The sequence below is a fragment of the Antedon mediterranea genome, chromosome 1, assembly GCF_964355755.1.
Source record: "Antedon mediterranea chromosome 1, ecAntMedi1.1, whole genome shotgun sequence".
Classification (NCBI taxonomy): domain Eukaryota; kingdom Metazoa; phylum Echinodermata; class Crinoidea; order Comatulida; family Antedonidae; genus Antedon; species Antedon mediterranea.
Genome location: NC_092670.1, coordinates 28,601,726 through 28,608,436, shown reverse-complemented (window position 1 = coordinate 28,608,436; position 6,711 = coordinate 28,601,726). Strand labels below are relative to the sequence as shown.

General features: G+C 30.4%; 1 long non-coding RNA gene across 1 annotated transcript; it reads left to right on the top strand.

Annotated features, from left to right (window-relative positions):
- The first annotated feature begins 2,646 nt into the window (after positions 1–2,646).
- LOC140048697 (uncharacterized) lies at positions 2,647–6,246 on the top strand. Its single transcript, XR_011845118.1, has 3 exons — positions 2,647–3,007; positions 3,561–3,699; positions 5,237–6,246. It is a non-coding gene; the product is annotated as an uncharacterized lncRNA (long non-coding RNA).
- The last annotated feature ends 465 nt before the right edge of the window (positions 6,247–6,711 follow it).

Here is a 6,711-nt window from a genome sequence, read left to right as displayed (position 1 = left end):
GATTGTCAATGTTCTACATACTTCAATACAAATAGCATTAAATCAACAACAATTTCTTATGAGTCATATTAATTGCTCTGGCATATAATGTGAAAAAGCACTATTAATACTGTAATAATGGATATCTATAGATGTATTGCCAAAAAGACATTTTATTTTTTAAAAACTTTAACTTATCCTAATTTACTTATTTAAAGGTTCAAGTGGCGGTTGGTTGTTGTGCAGTAGTTTAATAAAGTTTAAATGTACATTTCAAATCGGCAAATAAATAATGGTAATAGGCCTACAGTACTACAGTAAAGAAAATCTTTTCGAAGATTAGGCTTAGTACAAAAGATGTTAGCTAAGTTGATGTAGAAAACTTGTTGTCTGATTTTTAAGGTGAAATTTGTGATAATATTAACAGTTAAAATGTTAATTGGTGTGTATTTGTATTTCATTTATTGCTCCATTATTATAATAAAAAGCAGGGAACCATGACATTTCATTTTAGCTCCGATAAAAAGTAAACATTTTCAGCATATACTGTACTTAAATAAATCATATGTTAGTGACAGGTGACATTAACAGATTTATTATGAGATTACTAGTAAGCCTACTAGTAGGTTTAGCTCTATTCATAAAAATAATGACATTATATACTGTACATTAATTAATTAGCCTAGCTAGGCCTAACTAATTTACTGATTTTTCAGTATTTTACCAAGTCAACCGTTCAGGCATGCAGACAGTCCTCACTTCACACTACCCAGTGGGCACAGAACATAATTTCAACGTTGAATCAACGTTGAAATATAGTTTATTTGTTGAAATCATGTTGTTAGCGTTTTTCAAATGTTGAATCAACGTTGAAATAACATTTTTTCCCTAACTATTTTTTTTACGTTTAGTAATAAACATTGAATCAACGTTGAAATAACATTTTCTTTTTAACTAGTAATTTATGTTAATTAATAAATGTTGGTTTAACGTTGAAATAACATTGTTTTTAAAACAAATGTTTTACGTTAATTTATAAATGTTGATTCAACGTTGAAATAACATTGTATTTTTAACTAGAAATTTACGTTAATTTATCAATGTTGATCCAACGTTAAAATAACATTGTCCTTCTAACTAGTAATTTACGTTAATTTATCAATGTTGATTTAACGTTGAAATAACATTGTCTTTCTAACTAGTAATTTACGTTAATTTGTCAATGTTGATCCAACGTTGAAATAACATTGTATTTTTAACTAGAAATTTACGTTAATTTATCAATGTTGATCCAACATTAAAATCACATTGTATTTTTAACTCGAAATTTACGTTAATTTATCAATGTTGATCCAAAGTTGAAATAACATTGTATTTTTAACTAGTAATTTACGTTAATTTATCAATGTTGATCCAACGTTGAAATAACATTGTATTTTTAACTAGTAATTTACGTTAATTTATCAATGTTGATCCAACGTTGAAATAACAATGTATTTTAAACTAGAAATTTACGTTAATTTATTAATGTTGATCCAACGTTGAAATAACATTGTATTTTTAACTAGAAATTTACGTTACTTTATGAATGTTAATCCAACGTTGAAATAACATTGTCTTTTTAACTAGTAATTTAAGTTAATTTATCATTGTTGATCCAACGTTGAAATAACATTGTCTTTCTAACTAGTAATTTACGTTAATTTATCAATGTTGATCCAACGTTAAAATCACATAGTATTTTCAACTAGAAATTTACGTTAATTTATCAATGTTGATCCAACGTTGAAATAACATTGTATTTTTAACTAGTAATTTACGTTAATTTATCAATGTTGATCCAACGTTAAAATCACATAGTATTTTTAACTAGAAATTTACGTTAATTTATCAATGTTGATCCAACGTTGAAATAACATTGTATTTTAACTAGTAATTTACGTTAATTTATCAATGTTGATCCAACCTTGAAATAACATTGTATTTTTAATTAATAATTTACGTTAATTTATCAATGTTGATCCAACGTTGAAATAACATTGTATTTTTAACTAGAAATTTACGTGAATTTATTAATGTTGATCCAACGTTGAAATAACATTGTATTTTTAACTAGAAATTTACGTTAATTTATTAATGTTGATCCAACGTTGAAATAACATTGTCTTTCTAACTAGTAATTTACGTTAATTTATCAATGTTGATACAACGTTGAAATAACATTGTCTTTATATCTAGAAATTTACGTTAATTTATCAATGTTGATCCAACGTTGAAATAACATTGTATTTTTAACTAGAAATTTACGTTAATTTATCAATGTTGATCCAACGTTGAAATAACATTGTCTTTCTAACTAGTAATTTACGTTAATTTATCAATGTTGATCCAACGTTGAAATAACATTGTATTTCTAACTAGTAATTTTTTTCAAACAGTTATTATTTTTGTTTTTCAATGTTATTCCAACGTTATTTTAACGTTGAAATCCAGTTGTCATTTTCAAATGACATGTTTTCAACGTTGAAAAACTCTTGAAATTATGTTGTTTTTTCAAACAATTATTATTTTTTTTTTCAATGTTAATTAAACGTTAAATTAAAGATAAATTCTATTTAATACTTTGGTTAAAATGACATGTTTTTAACGTTTAATATTAAATAATTGTTTAAGTGCATTGCCATTGATGTTTCAACGTTAAATTAACATTAGATTTCAGTTGGCGGTTTATTTTATCATCCTTTATTGTAAAACAAATGATTATTGGTTATTTAGGAATTTTAGATTGGCAAATTGTCTCTGTATAATACAAAAATGTTCTAAGAAGTTGTTGAAAATTGAATGATCCTTTCATGCAAGATCAAATTTCATAAGATACGTGCTTGTCATTGGTTAGTTTCGTTTTGATAAAATTTTGAAACTGGTGTCAGTAATTTCAGTTACTTCGACATAGGCTAGGCCTACAGTAGTAGTGGTGTGTAGAAAAAAAAGGCTCATCATTGAAATTGTCAAATAAGTATGTTTTGAGGTAGGAAAACAATCTTTTTTATTTGTAATCTACTAATTTATAAGCTTTGAGCTTGACTATTTTACCCTTATCAAACAATAGCTAGCCTCTAGGCCTAGTCTAGGCCACACATGCATAGCTAGGCTATAGCCTGGTAGGCTAGGCCTAGGCCTATATAGGCTAGGCTAGTAGGCTAGGCAGGCTGCCAAACTGATGAACTGAATTCACTCACTAGGCCTAGGCCTAGTGGAAGCATTTAGTATTATGCATGTCAAGTGCAAACATTTGCCTTGCCAAGGATAACTACAGTTCTGTACTTATTATGGTTATAAAATGGTATGTATTAGGCCTAGGCTAGGCCTTTTAGTTCAATAATACTTTCTTTATTTATCCAAAAGTATACATAAATATAACATTATAATATTTAATTAGTTGGCCTAGCCTAGCTAGCTTTCTGCTAGGCTGTCTACAGTAGCTGCTAATGCTATTATTAGTGTTAATAGTATACAAACACATGTTGCTTGCCTAGCCTAGGACGGCTATTTGTTAAACTTACTCGCTTTCTTTATTTCAGATTGTAGGCCTAGCTAAGGCCCTTAGGCCTATGCCTAGCTAGAGTACAAAATAATGAAGTACATGTAGGCCTATAATCTTTTCTATGTGAATCAAACGAGAAAAATCTAATGGATGATCAATATTTTTATATACAAAAGGTTGGTATTTATAGTTCTTAACTTTAATATTGAATTGAATAAATATTACGCCGTGGTTAGGATTCCGGCACCGCAACTCAACTTCCCATCGTTAGGGAATCCGACACGCTATTGCGCATGCCCAGAGCGAAGTAATTATAGCTTGCACTAGTGCCACAGACCGCGCACCACATTACCCGAGAGTCGGAGTGTTAACTAGGGATGTACTGTGTAGCCAAAGATATCTTTGCTGTGACCTAGTTAGTCGTCGCGCGGGGGAGAGAGCGATGGATGAAACTTGGCCTAGGCCATACATGAATTAATAATTATGCCACGCGTTAAAATAATTATTATGATATTGATAAGAATCAGCTTGCATATTTCAAGAAATGTACGAAAATGAATAGCGTAGCGTTGCGACACCGACTTCTCCCGAATAGGTCTGTTTTATTTTTTCACATCCGCACGGCGGCTGCTGTCAACAAATCAACTTGTATACGATTGCATGATGTTATGTACAGTATAAATGCGTTATATGAAATCTTTTATTTTGTACTATAAAAATTAAAACTAGTCATGCAATTATAATTCATAAATATATAAAGTTTATATATGAATGAAGCAAATTTAATTACGAAATAAATAGGCCCAATGGTCACATCTAGCTGGTAGGCCTACTAGTATTAGTAGGCATGTAGGCCGGCTAGTTCGCCGTGGCGCAGCTATTAAAATGATCCATCAAGCTTGGTTCCCACTAGAACGTAACGCAAGGACGTAAACGCAACGCAAGCGTTTTAACCAATGACAAGCGAAGTTATAGACAGTTAGCAATCACAAGCGAATAAGCCATCGCTTGTGATTGGTCAATTTACTTGCGTTGCGTTACGTCCTTGTGTTGCGTCGCTAGTGGGAACCACGCTTTGGTCTGTTGTAGACAAAAATAGAGTCGCCGAATACCTCGCTCTGGGCATGCGAAATAGCGTGTCGGATTCCCTAACGCTGGGCAGTTGAGTTTCGTTGCCGGAATCCTAACCACGGCGTAAATATTAATACAGTGTTGCAATATTATTTACATAAATTGAATTGATTGCATAGTTTACGATTAAGTGTGAAATGATGTTCTGAATTGAATTTTTGTTTATGTACAGTATGATTTTTTAACAATGTGTTAAAGATATAATTGAACTGAACAATTTTTTTTTAAATGTTTTGTTGAATATGCCGTCACTATAGAGTTGTTCACTTTGACCAAAAATTAGATTTTAAAAAATGCATTTGTACCTTAAAAGGGGGACAATTTAAACAAACAATTGGTTTTTGGTAAAATGTACTGTTTATTTTGTATTTTTGTTAAGTGAAATCTTTATTGTTTTTATTTATTTTCTACGGCAAGTGAATATCTAAATTGTTAAAATTGCAAAATGGCAAGGTATTCAAAGTATGATTGTATTAATCTTCATTGTTCATGTTTTTTGGGGACAATAAATCTTTCAACAATTAATTTTTTACTGTATTATTTTTGTTTAAAACTACAGTAACTTGATTGAATTTGTTTCAGGTTTGGAAAAATAATATTGCCACACTTTTGGAAAGCATAGGACAATGTCAACACAGGAATCGAGGCAACTGTTTATTGACTAATCGGAACAATGCAATTACAGTATTGTGTTATTACCATCATTTGGACTTCTGCAACATTAGCACAAGGCACCTGTGACGTGTGTTGTATTTATTGTGTTTTACTGTAATCAGCCAATATTTATAGTTATTCAATCATGTTAGTTGGCAAACATATTACAAACTGGTTATTAGTATATTTTTTATACTTAACATTGGTACCTGAGAACTGTCAGTGAGGATGTACATTATTTGATTGTTGCTTGGATTTTGCCTGATGATTTGATAACACCTGATTAAATGTTATTTTATGTTTTTATAGAAATTAAAGATTAGTAAGATATACAGTATTTATAAAATGTCTCTATTGATGGATTCTGCGATGTAACAGTAACTTTACTACTAACTACTTTAAAACCGTTGATTCAAATTGGATATAGTAATTCAACAAATCAAATTTCAACGTTAAATCTATGTTTAAATTTACGTTGATGCAAATTTTCATTTCAACTTAATTATTACGTTGTTTCAACGTTAATAATGTCAACATTGAATCAACATTGATAATTTCAACGTAGACATTTTTACGTTGTTTCAACGTTGATAATCTATGTTGAATCAACGTTGACATTTTTGTTGAGGCAAACTTTCATTTTCAACGTTATTTCAACGTTACCTATTTTAACGTTGTTTCAACGTTGATAATTTCTATGTTGATTCAACGTTGACATTTACGTTGAGGCAAACTTTCATTTTCAACCATTTTTTCAACGTTATTTCAACGTTACCTATTTTAACGTTGTTTCAACGTTGATAATTTCTATGTTGATTCAACGTTGACATTTAAGTTGAGGCAAACTTTCATTTTCAACCATTTTTTCAACGTTATTTCAACGTTACTTATTTTAACGTTGTTTCAACGTTGATAGTTTCTATGTTGATTCAACGTTGACATTTACGTTGAGGCAAACTTTCATTTTCAACCATTTTTTCAACGTTATTTCAACGTTACTTATTTTAACGTTGTTTCAACGTTGATAATTTCTATGTTGATTCAACGTTGACATTTACGTTGAGGCAAACTTTCATTTTCAACCACTTTTTCAACGTTATTTCAACGTTTGCAGATAACGTTGAATTAACGTTAATTCAACCAATTTTTGCCCACTGGGTAATCTTCATAATTTTAAGAAAAATGAAAGTTCAGCACTTTATTTTAAAATTTATAAGCCCATATTATAAGATTCTGCATCATCCACGAACATCCAAGAACTAAAATCGAGAGCCCAGTGATAGAGCGCATCTTCCGACGTTCTCGTCGCCTAAGGAAACGAGTATTCCAGCCCTGCCGCGTCTTCCTAGGCCTACGCGCACCGCACTTTCGCTCAAAATACACTATCTTCAACTCCTTATAGA